Source organism: Pan troglodytes, chromosome 8 (assembly GCF_028858775.2).
Source record: "Pan troglodytes isolate AG18354 chromosome 8, NHGRI_mPanTro3-v2.0_pri, whole genome shotgun sequence".
Classification (NCBI taxonomy): domain Eukaryota; kingdom Metazoa; phylum Chordata; class Mammalia; order Primates; family Hominidae; genus Pan; species Pan troglodytes.
In genome coordinates, this window is record NC_072406.2 from 46,055,916 (window position 1) to 46,074,814 (window position 18,899).

The 18,899-nt window shown below is 41.6% G+C and overlaps 1 long non-coding RNA gene across 1 annotated transcript in view; it reads right to left on the reverse strand.

Moving 5' to 3' along the window:
• Nucleotides 1-13,950, reverse strand: part of LOC129136273 (uncharacterized) — a 42,688-nt gene extending 28,738 nt beyond the window's left edge. The window contains exon 1 of the long non-coding RNA XR_008537767.2: nt 13,614-13,950. This is a non-coding gene — a long non-coding RNA (uncharacterized LOC129136273). The remainder of the gene's footprint in view (nt 1-13,613) is intronic.
• Nucleotides 13,951-18,899: the final 4,949 nt, after the last annotated feature.

Below are 18,899 nucleotides of genomic sequence, written 5' to 3' on the forward strand. Positions count from 1 at the left end.
ATCCTGCAGTCCTCAGGCAAATCTGGATGGTCTTACATGTCCAGGGACTGAAGAGAAGTCAACACGCTTCTATGATTGCTTGCGGTAGTTGCACTCAATCAGCTCTTGAGCTGTTGCTATTCTTCTAAGCAATACGGGGACCGAGAGGCTACCTTGTTTGCTTCTCCCCAGTCATGTACAGTCAGTTGTGCCTCCATATGGATGGATTTACATTGCAGAGGAACTGACAGGGAAGAGTGAGAGTCACAGCTTGATGGAGGTGTTCTGGGGCCATTTATGTAACTCACTTCTCTGTGCCTGGACTCCTAGAAGATGACTTCTAACAGAGTCAGTGTTTTGGATTCAACAGAGATTTTTCACTTTAGCAATTTAGAAAAATAAGTGTTTGGCTCTGAGAAGAGCCAAACATTTATCTGATTAAAGAACATAGAAACGTGTGGTTGATTACATATGTTATGTTCAGATATGTGTTCTTTTACATCTAATATTTCAATATTTCTCCATTGTGACCAGGGCCAGCTCCTCTTAGTGATCAATGATTCAGTCCAGGTCTAGGGCTTCATCTTGACCATGAATATTTCGTTCTTGGATATTTTGCTTTCCTCATTCCTGAGCCTCACTGAGCGTTTCCTGTTGTTTTAAGATGAGCTCTTCTCAAACGCTTTATCAGCTCAATGCCTCTCCCAGGTGGTACTGGGCATGCTGTCATTGCTGCATAAGCCACTCTTGTTTATGTGGATATTACTGTTTCTCTTTCTGTTACTCTGTTCACTGTCTGGAGTCTTACTCTTCCAGTCTTCTGAGTTCCGGAGTCCTCTAACCATAGTACATACTTGAGTGATTGCTGGAACAATTTTAGGAGTTGTGACAGAGATAAAGTAGAATGGAGGTTTTTGCTAATTTGGGATGAACTCAGAGGATGGATAAGATACAAATAGGTGGAGAGAAAGAGAATACTAAGACATTGTTTTTAGTGTTGGTGGTGCAGTTTTTCTGCTCCTTAGCTCAGTTAGGTTGGGGTTCTTGTCTCACGACCAGGAAGAATTGGGCACGTGGACACTGGAGAATGAGTGGAATAGAATTATTAAGTGAAAGGAAAGCTCTCAGCAAAGAGAGGGTCCTGAAAGAAGGTTCTTGGTAGCCCGTTCACAGTTGACTACAAGGGCTTTTACATATCTGGTGATGGGGCTGGGTTCCCTATGTGTATAAGGCATGAATTCCTGGAGGCGCCACCCTGTCCTTTCAGTGCACATGTGGGACCTTAGTCTGAGCCACTTCATACTGATTTATTTCCCTTACTGTGCATGTGTTAAGGGATGAAATTTTTCACCACGGGCATGTTTAGGCAAGCTCCCTGTGCACAATGACCTTGGCAGGTTGGAGGTTCTCCAGGGACCTTCCCCTGTCTGCCTAGGAGAGTTCTCTTCCTCCTGCCTCTATCATTGGCATGGACCAGACAGACTGTGTAGAGAGAAGACTGGAAAAGCCTGCATTTGGGCCATGGGAAAGCTCAGTGCCAGGCTACACAGGCTGTTCTCCCATTGCCAAGATGGCCCGATGAAGACATGAGCCCCCTGGCTGGTGTGATGAATGCTTTGTTTAGGGGGAAGACACAAGTGAAGTGGTGCAGAACTTACGTCTTTAAATCCACCACCACACTGGAAAATGTCCACAAAATAGTCCATTGACAGGTGATTTTTCTGGCTCAGGTTCCAAGCTGACTTGAAAAATGCCATTATGAGTTTTCTGCTGTTTTCATTTAATGGCTGAAACATCAGGTCTTGAAAACTTCAACTGGTCACTTCCTCTAAGCTACTCAGAAAAATATTTCCCTTTTATTAGTGTCCGAACTGTGCATGCATGTATGTGTTACCTCAATGCCCACTGTGGTGGTCTGTCTTTAAGCTGGTCCTCTGTGATCCCTGTCTCCAGTATGTATGCCTTGGTATATGGTCCTCTTCACTTGAATGTGGACAAGCCTTAGTTACTAATGTCTACCAGCTAGAATATGGCAAAAATCATGGTATGCCATTTTCAAGATGAAGATATGAAAAGACTGCACCTTCCATTAGGGGTATCTTCTCTCACATTCTGTCTCTTGGAATCCTCATCTGAGGAAAGGCACATCCTATGTTGTAAACAGCCTTATGGGGTGGCCCACATGACAAGGACTTGATGTCTCTAGCCAAAAGACAGTGAAGACTTGAAGCTTGCCAATGGAACGTGAGTGAACCCAGAAGCAGATCCTTCCTGGTTTGAGCCTTCAGATGACAACAGCCCCAGCCAGCACCTGCACTGCAGCCTTGTGAGGTACCCTGAGCTGGAGGACCCAGCTAAGCTGTTCTTGGATTTCTGACCCACAGAAACTGTGAGATCATAAATGCTTGCTGCTTTAAGCTGTTAAATTTGGGCTAATTTATTATACACAATAAATAACAAATACATCCACTTATAGTGGGTTTGTGAAATAAAATTGAGGCATGTTCATGTGATAGGACATAGGTCAGTCATTAAAATGATGAAATAGAAGAATATTTAATAACATGACAATATTCACAATACACTGTTATTTAACAATATCAAATTGTTATTAAACAACTGGTACTATATGGTACAAGATATATGTGAAAAATACTAAATTTATATTCACCAGCATGGGTTAAATATCGAAAATGGAATTTATGGCTGGAATATTTGTTATTTGACGTACTTTCTACATGTACTTTTAAAAGCATGTGCGTGACTTTTAAAAGCAGAGGAGAAAAAACAACGCACTCTTAGACTGCACACAGAGGGCAGACCTTAAGCATGGATCTAGTATAGCCACACTTGAAGATACCAGGACATTTTGAGGGGGATTTTTAACCTACTGAACACAAACTGATAGCTAGCACTGTTCAAGCTCAACTTCAACACTGCAGATGAGTAATTCATTTAAAATAAATATTCATTATTTATTAGGATCCAGGAATTCCTTCTTCCATAGGTGTATTCAGCACATCAGAAATGTCCTTGAAGCACCCATAATTTCAGCCCTTTGGAAGCCTGAGGCAGGTGATCACTGGAGGCCAGGACTTCGTGATCAGCCTGGCCAATATGGTGAAACCCCATGTCTCCTAAAAATACAAAACTTAGCCAGGTGTAGTGGCACATGCCTGTAATCCCAGCTACTCCGGAGGGTGAGGCAGGAGAATCCCTTGAACCTGGGAGGCGGAGGTTGCAGTGAGCCGAGATCACACCACTGCACTCCAGCCTGGGTAACAAAGTGAGACTGTCTCAAAACGAACAAACAAACAGACAAAAAGGAAATGCCCTTAAATCTTTAGTTGCACTGGTTATCCATCCGAGGTTCAGGCACCTGCACTGAAAATGTCATAGAGAGCTTCTGTGGCTCACAAGGAGAGTTGTTAGATCACAGGTAGTCGGTCAGCCAGAACAAGACAAAGCCTGGGAAAATTCAGTGCTTAGGAGTTGATTTTTAAATCGCTTTGCCAACTTAATAGAGGCTTAAAATTTTCCATACAATTCCCATACTAGTGATATGGACAGGAGGTGGGGAAATACTGGGTAGAAGAGGGTGGTTCCCCGGGAAAGTCCTCACCCTCAGGCCTGGAAACCGCGGCCCTAAATGACAACGGTTATCCTTGTTTTTCAGCCCAAATGTTACTTTTTTGGTTCTCCTTGTCCCTTCCCCCGCATCTTGTGCCCATATAAATCCCAGACCTCAGCTGGCAGATAGTCAAGCAGCTGAACATGGAGAGGAGAAGGAGCAACTGAGTGTTAGAGACTATGGATAGAGGTGGCTTAACTTCAGAAGGCATGACTCCAGCCGCGCTTCAGGGAAAGATCACCTTCTTTCGGCACCATCTTCTTTCCAGCTCCCCTCCGCTAAGAGCCACCTCCATCACTCAGTAAAACCTCTGCATTCACCATCCTTCAAGTCCGTGTGACCTGATTCTTCCTGGATGCTGGACAAGAATCAGGGTACCAAGAGGGCAGGGTGTATGCCACCGTGATTCTCCACTGAGCTGGTTAACACTTAGCCATCCGTGGACGGCAAATACTAAAAGAGAATTGTTTGCAACACATGCCCTCTGGGGCTCCAGAGGTCGGGGGCAACCCCTAGAGGCTGCTGTGGACCAGTACAGGGTTAGTTCCTGCTGGCACCTAAAGACACTCACCCTGGCTCTTTCACCCGCTCACCTGCATGCTCCTCCTCCCACAAGGGGTTTAAGCTCTGCTGAGCAAAATGAGCCGCCCCCCACCCCACTGTCGCAGGTCCCACAAGGGGGTCAGGGAACTCTCCCATCTCACTGGTTTCCTCAAAGCAGTAAGACGCTAGAACTCACTTTTTCTAGGTGGAGATGAAATCTGTATACCGCAGTTGAATAGCTGCCACAGCAAATGGAAATGACCGCTATGGTTTGTTCCTAATTATGGTTTTAAATTTCTATAGGATCTCTTCACTTTGGGGAGAACTTTTTCACTATTGGCTTTTGGAAATAGACATTATAGTGATTTGGCTCAAACAGAAAAAAAAAGGCTTCTTTCTGAAAAATCTAGAATTTTCATCAGTTTTGCATTCATTCTAATTAAACGTAGGTGTAATATTAAAGTGAAGTAACCTCATCCTCATTTCTTAGGAAAAACATCAACTAAAACCGTATTTTTCATGTTTCATTTCAGTTTCTCTAAAGTATTAGTGCACAGTCCATCATAAGCAATTGAATGAAAGAGTTTGTGCTAGTAACTGCTTTGCAGGATATCAGAGTGAGTTCAGACAGCCTGAGTTTGTTCCCCATCCCACCATTCAGTGACTCTGTGACTTTCAATGCCTCAGTTTCCCTTATCTGTATCACAAGCACTTGCTTCACAGAATGTTAGGAGGGTGAATTTAGCGAATGTTGTTAGAACCATGTCAGCTATGAAGCATGTGCTCAGTAGATATACTCATTACTCTGGAGACTGATCAATATAGTCTCAGTAGAACTCTTTCTGAAGACAGACTTGGTTTCAATGAACAATTTAATCAATGGGAAATATTTTGTAGAAATAGAGAATTTAACAAACTCTTGGATTATCCAATGCTGCATGATAAATTGATGGAGTCAGAAGACAAAGTGCAATGCAGGCTTACTGGGTAAAGCCCAAATTCCTCAATCTTTTGGAAATGAGAAGAAGGACGCTTAAAGCTCATTATTGTCATGGATCTGGGAGGTTTTTACAATTCCCAGGAAGGTTTAGAGGAAGGTTTAGATGGCTATTAATGTAACTGACCCCAGGCGACTCTGACCCAGGAAGTTCACAACAGCCTTCCCAATGAATCAGGTCAAAAGGTCACCTTTTTTTTTTTTTTTTTTTTTTTCAGAGAACGGGGAAGATGCTAATGTGGGAACTGGTTAGGAGAGCATCTGGACATTGCTATTCTTAAGTATTCTGGAAGCAAAGAGCAGAACAGTTGAATCACTTTAATGAGAGTTACAACTTGCTGAGGTTAAACCAGTGTCCGCATCTGGGAACCCATGCAAACTATTCAGGAGGTAAAGAAAGAGACCAGGAAGGTAGATAGAAAAATAGGGAACTCATTGTTTAGGATTTTTTCGAGCCTATTTTGTTAATATCAGTATCTATCCTTCCCTTTGTATTCTTGTGAGTCTTCTTTTCAATTTCTTCTAAGGGACTTGATACAAGCTTGGGTTTGGGACATGTTCTTACTAATGGACCAAAGGATAACATCAATAGCACCAGGTACCTGTTCTACACCACATGCATCATATGTATCATCTCAGTTAATCTTCACAATAATCTTGTAAGGATGAGACTTGAACCTTCATTTGACAGATGAGGAACCTAACGCTCAGAGAGGGTAAGCAATTTGCTTAAAGTTACACAGCTCAGACATGGCAAGTTGAAGTTTAATCACAGGTGCACCGGAGTTCAATGCCTAGACCCTTTCCTCTGCTTGTTCCAGGGTCTCAGAGGAGGAAAGGAGAACAATTTCTGTCAGATAAACTTATTTGCCCAAAACATGTGTAGGAATTTACGTCACTGCACTCATTTCTACAGCCTCGTTTGTTCACAAAATGCTCTAATCACAGATAAGTGGGAGCCACCTTTCTGAACAGAGAATCGTTGGAGTAACTTCAAAGCCACCAGAAATGTAGGGGAGTTTGGGATAGAACCTTGAAATAATTTTTGGTTACCAGTAAGCACAACAAATAAAACAGTGAAGTCATTCGTAGGAAGAAGTGAGAAAGTGTTTAAAACACAACTTTTGAGAGTTAGAAAGACCTAGAAAGAGTATAACTGGTTCCCTTGGGGATTTCACCAGTCCTTAGCTACAACACAGTCAGTTGTATAGAGCTTTCGGATGTGCGTATATGTACAATTTCGAAAAAGTTCAATTGGTTCGATTGCAGAAAGCTGCCCCAATCTGCACATGGGCCAATTTCCATTTGGTGCTGAAACAGTTTTATAGAAATTGCAATAATTTAGCCCACTCGCTGCATGGACAGAAGCTGCCTATTTCAAGTTAGGTGTTCATTCAGTTTTCTTGTCCTTTATTTCTATATTTAGTTTATTCCCTTCCAAAGATGTGTAACGATAAGAAAGAGAGAAGAAGTAAGGAAGGAAGATATTTTCTTTTCTCTATGTGTGTGTTTTATCAACACAGCCTCAGCTTGAGATCTCTTGGGAAAAGCATTTCAAGACAGGCAGAATGATGTCCTTCCTGCCACAACATAATTTTCCAGTTGCCAGGGGAAAACTACATATTGTACCCAAAACAACAACCGAGAGAACAGATAATAATCACTCCCTAAGGGCACTTGCTTCAGCTTCTCTCAGAAAAGGCTGCAGAAACGATCTTGAAGTTACTATTAACTCTGTATTTTAAAAGAGACAAAATGGATTCCTGTCCTTCCTTGCTGGAATGGCTCTATCGCTTTCTGCAGTCAGGGTCTCCATTTTTACTTAACAAAATCTAGCACGGCTGGTCTAAAGGTATGGGAACAGTGAAAGGGGCGGATCAAGAGAAGTCTGCTGAGGGGTTCAAATTTCTTTCTTGGTCCTCCCCCCAAGATGTTCTTGTCAGGTGCAAAAATCCTGTGATCTGCACAGCAATGCGTGTGAAAACCACATGTTTTGATGCAATACAACTGTCCTTGCACAATTCTTATCCGGAAGCTTATAAGAAAAGTGCGATTTTCTTAGAAGCACTCGTATTGAATGTAAGTGTATCCTTTCCCCAATACTCAGAATGTTGTGGCTCAGCAGCAGTGACCAAACCCCTCAAGTAGCTGCCCTATGAAAACAAATCCCCCCTGCAGCTGGATTTTTTTTTCTTTTTTTTTTTAGGAGCCACACAGGCCAACATCCTAAGGATTTTTGCAAACTGTAGCACTGAGTGGCTCTGCCCTCTCAGGCCTCCCTTAATGAAGACCTCTTGGAGGACTCATATTGAGCTATTATTGCAGGCATTGCCAAAGGCTTTCTTCACCCCCACCTGTGAGCTCTGCAAAAAACCCAGAAGTGGTTGGCACTATTTTTATCAAAAGCAAATAAAAAATAATAATTTCCTCAGGATATACATCCTCTCAGAAAAGAAAAAAAAATTTCTCGTTTTGACAGAAAAAGGAAATGTATAAGCAAGTCAGTGGAGAGCCTTCTTCATTTTTAAATTATCGACTTTCCTCCGACTGTGGCGGGGTAGAGATTCTTAGGCTTGAAAGGGGTCTCTTGAGGTTGCCCAATTCTCTCCCCATAGCTTTGATTCCAGCAGATAAGGATCTAATTTCTCAACCTGCCAAGAATGGAGATTGCCCAAGGTCCCTTGGTACCTCATTCCAGTGTTTAACAGCCCTCACTGTCATGAAACGCTTCTCGGTGCCTAATGCAAGCCCCCAGTATTGTAATTTTGTGTCTCCTTCCTGCTGACACGTCCTCAGGGAGGTGCAGTCCATCTCCTTCCGATCGCCCTGTGTCAAGGTCCTTCCTAAACTTGAAGACCCAGAGACAATGACTCCTCGCTCTTCCCTATTCCAGAGCGAAAACAGAAATTTACTTTCTTTAATTTCTCCTTTTGAGTGTTAGGTCTAACTCATTTGTGACTTGCCTCTCAACTCTGGCCCCCCCGCCCCGTCTACTTTTGCCTCCTTACTTCTGAAGAGAACTCCAAAGTCTTAAGGGAAGATCACCCTAGGGTTCCCTCTACTACAATGTTCAGATTTATTTTTCACATCCAGAAATAACTCAGTTAACTCAGGGTCGTGAGGAAATTTTTGGGCTGGCTCCTCCTAAAACTAGTATGGGGAAAGATTTTTTTAGTTTTGTGAACCTCTGGGAAATTAACCAAAAACTCCCCCACAGAATGTATTAAAAACAAGAGGCCTGAATCATCTATTTTCGGGTCTGTGTTATGGTTGGATTTTTAAAGGTGAAAACTGGCTATGGTAGAATTAATATTGAATAAAAAAGTCAGCGGTGGCTTCATATCTTGTCCTGGCTATGTTAATAGGAGACGCATAATTTGTTACTCTGAAATATTAAAATTCTACATAAATGGGTACTCCTTATGGATTGATGAGTCAACTGAAACAGAAGGAAGGAAATTGTATGGTTCGCTAGAGTCTTGCAAAGTTCAATGGAATCTTCCATAGAGTCCTTCATGCTAGTCTTTACTCACCAGTTAAAGCCCAGTGGCCACCCACCATATACGTAGCTACCCTGGAGATGTGCTGGGGCACTTTACCCAGTTTTGAAATACATCTGGATGTTCCTAACTCAGGGCTTTATATCTGTGAAATTTTGATTAGCATGTGCTGAGCAACTGCTTGGCGTTAACTTTTCATACGTGAAATAGAAATTACGGACATGCTGAAGAGACACTTTAGGTTGGACACTCCCACTCCAGAAATAAATCAATGAGACCATTCCAGATTTTTCAAGCATCTTAAATAAAGGAAATTCCAGCTCGCCATGCGAAATCCTTCTGTAGAGAAAAGGAAGTGGCCCAAGAAGGCAACTTATTCTGATGAACAGTTTGTACATTCAGAACAAAAGTGAGAAGCTTCACGGTTGTAAAGAAAAGTGGTAATTAAATCATGCGTCAAAGTGCACTCAAAATATTCTTTTTAAAAGCTTATATATGACAGCACAAGAGGTTGCTAGTTACATGTATTGTTTTTAAAAATAAACATTAGGTTCGTGCAAAAGTAATCTCAGTTTTTGCTATTACTTTTATTTATTTATTTATATAAAATTTTTAAGTTCTGGGGTACATGTGCAGGATGTGCAGGTTTGTTACATAGGCAAACGTGTGCCAGGGTGGTTTGCTGCACCTGTCAACCTGTCACCTAGGTATTAAGCCCCATGTGCATGAGCTGTTTTCCCTAATGCTCTCCCACCTCTGCCCTCCTCCAACAAGCCCCAGTAAGTGTTGTTCCCCTCCCTGTGTCCATGTATTCTCATTGTTCAGCTCCCACTTATAAAGGAGAACATGTGGTTTTTGGTTTTCTGTTCCTGCGTTAGTTTGCTGAGGATAATTCACCATTACTTTTAAATGGCAAACACTGCATTTACTTTTGCACCAACCTAATAGTTACATTTTTAGAACATTTGCTTCCATGGACTAGGAAACCTAAGATGTTATCTAATTAATTTTTATAAATGAGGTCTGGTTGGGCTGCGGTTGGTTGGATGGGTTATTGCCACTTACAAATGGATAAAAGTGAAAGGAATTTAATAGTCTTTTCTAAGGTCACAAATGGCTCAGTGGTGGGATGATTAATTCACACCCATGTGGGCGTCAGGGGACTAACATCCTATTTCTCTTCTGAACTATATTATCCAGGAGACCTCCATAGACCAAAGGCTTAGGAGAATTCCTGATGTCTTCTCTTCTCCACTGCTGGGTGGTGATGTTATCCATCCAAGAAGATAAAAATCATAGAATATAAGGACTGAATGAATCTTGGAGATACTTTAATGCAGCTTTCTTCTTTCTATAGATAAGCCAGCTTATGCCTCTGAAAGGTTATCCAAAATCAGGCACACATGATTAAGAGCAAAATAGGGACCACAACGCAAGACTTCTGGCTCTTCTATTACAGCAACTGAAAGCAACAGTGAACATTACTTCATTTATGGTGTAATAAAACCAACTTCAAAGTCCATTTAGGCCCAGATGACTCTTGGTCTCATGCTTGACACTTCTGTTACCTATTTGAGGCTTACTGTTCAAAATATTCATAGACTGTACTTAAGGTACCATGTGTTCCTTCTGGTAAATCAAAAGTAGTTTTTATGTTATATTTAGGGGCAGATTTCATCTACTAGCATAAAACATTATGATAAACTCTCCCCACCCCCTAACAAAGGCATTTCATTCCACATGTCGTGAGCAACTGCTTGCAGAGAACATGCACCATGTGAAAAAGTAATTATTGCCTTGCCTAAGGAATGAAGCTGACTCTATCAGCATGTCCAGGCTTTTGCAGATAAGTGAGCAAAGCCATGGCTTACTAAGAACACTGCAATTTTTTTTAACCTTTTGAAAATTCATTCTTTTCTAATGATTAGTTATGGGGGAAAGTGAGTTAAGTACTGCTTGACAGTTTGCTCTATAGAAGCTCTGTAATATCACCTCTCCTAGTCTTCTTTGATATAGAACCAGCCATCTGTATCGATGACTTCTTTCCCTCTTTAATAAGTTGTAAATTGAACAGCATAATTCTTCCCATGTCCAAGACTAGTCAGCCAAAATACTGTGTTCGGAATTTGGCTGGCTGTATGTTATAACTTGTCTGTCATCACTTTCTTTCATTACAGCCCTGTGGTTGGTTTTTGTAGACTTTAAGGATCCGTTCGCTAGTGATTCATTTCATTTGGGTATATGCTACATGTTATTCTGTGCTTGTGTTAGACCAAAATGTCACATTCCACAAGTGTGTCCAGATGATCACTAAGCATTGGAAAGGAGTCAGTTTTGGAGTTGGCCAAGCTTCCTTCTATAAGACTTGTCTTTCAACAATTGATAAGGTTGATCAAATCTTTCAGCTTCGATCTGTTGTGTCCTTATTTCATAGAAATGGCCCATTTTTGAGTCTTAGAGTTTACTCTCTTTTTACTTGTGAATATATCTGAAATGAACACTTACTAAGACATAAATTCCAGTGAAAGAAGGGTCTTTCCTTTTGATTATCCTCTTTTAGAACTCTCCAGAAAAGGAATGGACAATCTTTTAAAGAGAGGCCTCTTTGTTAGTGGAAGTATTTATCAAGAGAATGGATTTCCACGTTAATCAGAGATTGCAATAGGAACTTCCTAAAACTCCTTCTGAAGTTAAGATTTCTTGAAACTCTTCTCAAACACTTGGTTTAATGTAGGGGGCGGCTAGAGGAAGTTGAATAAATATAAAGAGCAAGTTTTTGTTTTGTGATCATTAGTATTAGTTTTACTTGAAAAAGTAAAGGTGTTCTTCATTGGTTTTTGTTGAAAGAGTCCTACAGGATAAGGCTTTTGTTTTGGAACAAGAGAAGAGCGGTTGAGCTTGTTTGGTGTGTGGGAAACAATTTTAAAGTGTGACAGATATTTCTGTAGCAGATTCTTCTGCAGCAACAGCCAGAGACTGGTTTATTGTTTCAGTAGGGAAGTAGGTATCTAAGTCAAAGGTAAGATGGGGCAGATGTGCAGATTGTCTCCTCATCTATTTACGAGGTAACCTTTTTCTAAAGCCAGAAAAAAACAGCTAATCATTGCATCTTCTGGTTGAGGTGGTAAACAACTCAGTTATCAACCGGCAGAGCATAGCTGTTGGTTTATAATTCAAGTCAACCGTGCAGGAAGGAGGGAAGTAGAGGAGATGCAGTTTCATTTCCCATTAACTCCCCTGACCTGAATTAAGGTGGGAACTGAGGAGAACATCTGTAAAAATAACAGCATGCAAACTGTACAAGGACAGGGCCATGCCCAGTTAACCCGCTGTTTGAGGTCTAAATACTTTTTGGTTATTGTGCAATATGAGTAAAACATCCTCAGAGATGAATCATAGCTCTAGAATTTTAGATTATCACTGCCTATGACAATATAAAAAAATCCATGCTCCATTACACCAATTTAATAAAGCAATGTGGCATCTACCTGCCTGAACACCAAAGACACGCAACCTTATGAAAAGAAAAAAAAAATCCAAATATTCATTCTCAGAGAATCGTGATTTCATTGACTGGATCAGTGTCGGCTGCCTTCAGTATAAAAACAGGACAACTTTGAATATATCAGAGACTCTCCAAATATCACCATGGAGATTTACTAGGAGCCTTCATAAATATAGTGAGTAATAAAGCAATTTCTAGGGACTATATAGTAATCTTGAATTCTGTGATTCATATAAATGTGAATTATTAATAGAAAATAATCAAAATGATTTAATAAAAGTACATGTGTTCACATAGAAAGGGGGAAGAGAGGCCGGGAGTGGTGCCTCACGCCTGTAACCCCAGCACTTTGGGAAGCTGAGGCGGGTGGATCACGAGGTCAGGAGTTTGAGACCAGCCTGGCCAACATAGTGAAACCATGTCTCTACTAAAAATACAAAAATTAGCTGGGTGTGGTGGCCTGTGTCTGTAGTCCCAGCTACTAGGGAGGCTGAGGTGGGAGAATCCCTTGAACCTGGGAGGTGGAGGTTGCAGCAAGCCGAGACCATGCCATTATACTCCATCCTGGGAGACAGAGTGAGACTCCGTCTCAAAAAACAAAAGGGGGTGGGGGGTGGGGAAGAGAGCACTGCTTAGATATTAGACAAAAATCTGAGATTTCATTGCTTTTTCTATAAGTTATAAGGTGATACCATGGAACTGTGGGCAAGTCCCTCAACAATCTAAGCTTCCATTTCTTGATCTCCAAAACAGTGGCACCGAGGTTTGCCTTGCTTACTGCCTTGAGAAGTTCAGGAGAGACAGTGCTTGTGAAAGTGTGAGTCAATTACTATTTGTTTTCTTGCATGTGGCTTGTAAGGAAGTCAGATAACATAAGAGAAGTGAGTGACTGAGTGTTAAAGTGAATTACCAAGGATGCTGGAACTTGAAATGCTTCTGTGTGTAGCAATGCAGGCCGAGCTGCCACGTGCTATCCTGTGTGTCCCCGCTCTCCCCGCGTTGCAAGCCCGCAGAATGCCCCGCATCCACTGAGCCGTGGCCAGCCCTACGGTGGGCAAGCCTATCAAGCGCAAACATTGGGAGGGTTCTGACTCTCAAGTGTCTTACAGAAAATAGAGCCAGGAGCTCCATCTGGCACTCCATTTGCTAAATGTCCCATTGATGTCAAACGCCAGGAAATGTGGCTGTTTAAAATCCCAGGGAATAAGATTTCCACTCAGCAGCTTTCTAATGTACGCGCAGCACTCTGCGAAGCAAAAGCCCTTGCTGAGCAGTCTGGTCACAGCCCCTTACACACAAGCTCTCCGGGCCTCCACTAAGAAGTACAGACACAGGGCAGAGGAAAATGGACTTATCAGCTCCAGTGGCTTAAAATATGCCGGATGCCAATAGAGGGCACTGTTGCATATCTACAAAAGCCCACGCTCCGCAACCTAGCAAGACCACCAAAGCACTCACCTCCTTCCACACTCTGGCTGCAGTCCTAATGATGAACAGGAGCGATTAAAGTGGCAATCCCACAAAAGACGGCTCCTGGTCAAAGTTCATGACTGCTTCATCGCCACTTTGATATTTGCAAAGGGGCTTCATGATCATTTTCAGTCCTGAGTCATCTCCAGTACTTTTCTGCAGAATGCTAGATCTCTTAGCTTCACTTTTCAGAAGACTGAAATCCAGAGAGGTTACCTAGATGACTTGAGCCCATTCAGTCCAGAACTAGACAGAGATAGAAAACTCAGGGTTCCTGAATTCTACGCTGGAGAGTTTTCAGAACGGTGCATTGCGAGCTTTGAATGAAAAACATCAACAGCCTGCATCCGCTCTTGACTCTTTAGGGGAGGTTGTATGGCTTGGTGATTAACTGGGACTTCACAGGCAGGACTCCTGTCCCCACCACCTCCTAATTGTCGTTTATCCCAGTGGAAGTTGATAACTGATAACCAAACCTGCAAGTGAGGCCCATTCTGCAGCCCAAGAAGGAGTTAGGGAGGGATAGGAAAGAGACACATAAAATCAGGCCAAATAGTGAAACTGATTGGAGTGCTTTGGGGTATCAATGTTGTATCCTAATTGTCCTTTATCACAGTGGAAGTTGATAACTGGTAACCAAACCTGCAAATGAGGCCGATTCTGCAGCCCAAGAAGGAGTTAGGGAGGAATGGGAAACAGACACATAAAATCAGGCCAAATAGTGAAACTGATTGGAGCGTTTTGGGGTATCAATGTTGTATCCTTCAGTGATCCCTCTCAGCTATTAGTTAACTGAGAACAGATTGCCCCGAACTTGGGAGCTGTCAGATCTGTTTCTCGCACTCTCCCACCATTGACCCCTGACTCCTGCAGAATCTCATTTTGCATCCCACATTCTGAAGGCATTGAATCATTTTTTTTGGCTAAGCACATGTTGGCTCTGGAGTCACCTATATACAGAGTCTTTGCTGCTGCATTTGAGGCCTGGTGACATGTTATATTATGTAATGTTCTGGCAGTTAAGGAAAACTCACGCCCTCCCTGTTATGTATGAAGTGTCATCTCAAAAGCAGAGACTATTTCTTGCAAAATGGCATTGATAAATGGATAAACAAAACCAACTGACAACATCCCCGTAACAATGCAGTATCCTTCACTGCCAGTTTATTTCTAGAACACCATTAGGCAAAAAAGAAGGCTTTGTGGCCTAAGTAGGTGTTTTCATATATTTCGGAATGACAAATTAAGACGACAAGGATTTTCAGTCAGGCCATGACAGTAAATGTGCGCTTGTCACTTGTTGTAATGCTGTCCGGCAGGCCATAAGGGCCAGGCTTTACTGCATGGCACACTGGGGAGCCAAATCTCTCTGGTGGCATCTTTCTGTCTGGCACCTCACTCAAGTTAGAAAACTCAACCTAGAAAAGACTGTTGGTCCCCACATGGGCAAGTGTTACTTTCGCTCTTACTAAACCCTGTGCCAGTCTTGGGGCAGTCGGAAAGGGTGGAGGAAAACAGGGTGCTTTGATGGCTCTGGCCTGGTCTCAAGTGACACACCCTAATCTGAAGGGTTTGTGCCCACATCCTCTCCGCTGCAGCTGGGTGGCTGTTGGCAATCACCTTTGCAAGCACTTGTGTGTACCGTGCCAGCGGTTGCTCGTGCCAATTAGAACTCAGCTGGATCTTGATATAAATGGGCCATAGGCTAATCGTTCTGGGATACATCTTAAATTAGTCTGGGAGAGTCAGAGACCACTGTAAAACCATTTGGCCCAGAGTTTGTGCAAGTTTCTCTGATCCAAAATGGCACCTTGGTATCCAGCTGTCTTGGATGCAGACAACTCTTTCACCTCGGGTCATGATCAAATACCAAACACAAAAGAAATCCTAACCTCTCACTTTACACAAGAGGAGGCCAAGGCTCAGAGAATTGTAAAGACTTGCCACCAGGTTGTGGCAATGTGCAGTGAAGAACACAGTCTATTTCTGGCATCAGAAGGGCTCAAGTTTGGTTCTCCCAGGCACTGTTTGACAGAACCTCCCTGAGTCTTGGATTACTTTTTGCAACCTTCTGAGTTGTTGAGCAGGTGACATGAAGGAACACAGATATTTTAGTGTGCCCCCAATTGCCTGGGATACTGGTTAAATATGCAGATTTTTGGACCCCTGGCCCCCACCAGAGATTTGAATACAGTTTTTCAGGTTTGTTTTTTGTGGAACACTGTAGGGACAAATGGGAGTGTTTGCTGTGTCAGTGGCACAGCCTCTGATCCTTGTTCTATTCACTGTTCGCCTTCTAGTTTCAGCTCAGCTGTAGACAGATGCACTCCTGAGAATGTGACTGAACTTTACTAAGTAGGAATCACTGTAAACCTTATTCACCATCTACTCCACCCCCACCACTCGTCTTTTCTGGGTCACTACTTCTCCCTTGCGTCTAGTCAGCATATAGAAATAAAGATTGTGTCTACCTTTATTATACCCACTAGAAGGCCTGACATAGAAAATAAACGTGAGCCCATACCTATTATAGAGAGCAGAGGCCATTATGCCTTAACTTGCTATGTTCTGTTGCTACCATAGAACTGGACAAAGGTGGAACTTTCATTCTAGTGGCTGGTCCATGGAGATATTCTGTGGTATTCAAAAAATCTTGTGGCATCTTTAGGGTCTAACACTTCCATTATTCATGCAATGTGACGCACTTGTATTTGGCATTTAAGTATAAATGCATGCAAATATTTTACCTCAACACAATGGTACTCAACATATTTTTATTTCTAATTCTGACTACAACAAATTTTCTACCATTTTTCTAGAACCAGAAAAATCAAAGTCAATGAAAGTAGCGAGAAGAACATTCACTGTGTAGTTTTCTGTTGTGCCTACAATCTGAGTTATTTATTTTAAAATTACATACTTCAAAATATTCCAACCCTGCCCAAACACTTTATAAAGACTCAGCTTTAAAAAAAAAGTTCTGATTTTGTTTACTGTAAAGGCAAAATTACAATCAAGGAACATTGGAGAGAAAATAATCTGCTATTCAGACACATCAGCTGATTTTATTCTTTTCAATTTTCTTTTTGTCCTTGTCCATATACTTGCAATTCAAGGAGGTTTGTTTTCTAGTTTCAGCTCAGCCATTAATAAGTATGATCCTGAGAAAGGAGCTTAACTTTAATAAATAGTAATAAACGTTTGTCTTATTGATGCCATTGGGTAGTTGTGGGGATTCAGAAATAAGGCAGGTGAAAATGTTTTGCATACTATAAAGTGCCCTAGATGTCAAAATAATTGTTATTTTGATCTAAGACTCTCATTTCATGACTATATCTTCTGTCTCTCCACAAGCTGTTGACATCTGTTTTTAGAGGGTGACAAATACAAAGTAAAAGGAAGATAAAAGGATCTACAAAGATTTCAGAGTATATGACCCAAAGAAGAAGAAGCTGAAAAGCTACTTACTCAACATCTTCAAATATGTGAAGGCCAATGAAAAACATAGAGTGGGAATCAGCTTTTACCAACTCTCCAGATATAAATTAAGATGTAATGGGCTTCAATTGCAGAGGGAATTTAAGTTTTTTTTAAGATCGAATTCCTGACTGTGGGAATTATTACCAACTACAAGGGGCTAGCATTGCAATGGCTCTCCTGCCTGGAGTCTTGAAGAAAGTTACATTTGCCTATTGTCATGTACAGACCACCCCAGAACTTCATGGTGTAAAACAAGCACCGTTTTCTTCTGCTCTTGGATTCTGTGTGTCAGGAGTTCAGACAGGATACAGCAGGAATGGATTGTCTCTGCTGTACAATGACTGCGAGACCTCAGCTGGGAAGACTAAAAAATCTAGGGGTAACTTACACAACGGGGCCAGAGTCATCTGTAGGTTTCTTTGCTCACATGTCAAACACCTGGGGTCATATCGGGCACCTCTCTCTATGGAGTGTCAAGACCTCACTGCACATGGTTTCTTAAACAGGGCAGCTCAGAGTAGCTAGACATGGTACGTGGTGGTTCAGGCCTCAAGAGCAAATGTGAAAGCCACATGGCCTTTTTCTTAAAAAAGAAATCATTTTCAAAAAAAACATAAGGCTACTTTTGTTTTACCTTATTTTTTTAAAGAGTTTTATTGAGGTATCATTGATATACAAAGAACTGTGTATGTTAAATGTGTACAATTTGAGGAGTTTGAACATATGCAAATACCCTTGGTACCATCACCACAAGCAAGGAAACAGGTATGTTTAACACTTTCCAAAGTTTTCTTTTGTTCCACCACTTTGTTTATTTTTTTTTTTGTGGTAAGAACACTTAACATGAGATTAGCTTTTTGATGAATCTTGAAATGTGTAATACCGTACCGTGAACTACAGATACTATGTTGTACAGCAGATCTCTAGAACTTATTCATTTAGCATAACTGAAACTTTATACTCATTGAAAAACTCCCCATTTCCCTACCCTCTATCTTCTGGCAACTACAATTGTATTCTCTGTTTCTATGGGTTTCACTATTTTAGATACCTCATGTAAGTGGAATCATGCAGTATTCATCCTTCTGTGACTGACCTATTTCACTTAGAATACCCATTGTCCTCTGGGTTCAACCATATTTTCACAAATGGCAGAATTCCTTCCTTTTCAAAGACTCAATGCTATTCCACTGTACATATATACCATGTTTTCTGTATCCATTTCTCTGTCATTGGGCCCTTGGGCTGTTTCTATTATCCTGGCTACTTTGAATAATGCTACAATCAACATAGAAGTGTAGCTATCTCTTTGATGTACTGATTTCCATTCTTTGGAGTATATACCAAGCAGTGGAAATGCTGGATCATTTGGCAGTTCTATTTTTAATGTTTTGAGGAAGCTTCGTACTGTTTTCCACAGTGGCTATGCCATTTTACATTCCCACCAACAGTGTACCAGCTCCAATTTTTCCACATACATACAAATGGCCAACAGGCATATGAAAAGATGTTCAATATCATTAATTATTAGAGAAATGCAAATCGAAACTACCATGAGTTATCACCTCATCCCTGTTAGGATGGCTAGCATCAAAAAGCAAAAAGATAACAGGTGTTGGCTGCGTGGGTTTTGATCGCTTTGCTTTGGAATTACATGGAGCCACTTCTGCTCAGCTAAGATGATGGAAGCAGCCACAGCCGTTTCCAGATTCAAAGGGAGGGGATGCTGATCTTACTTCTCAGTGCAAATCAAAAGAATTTGCAGCCACGTTAAAAAAACCCCACAAATTACTG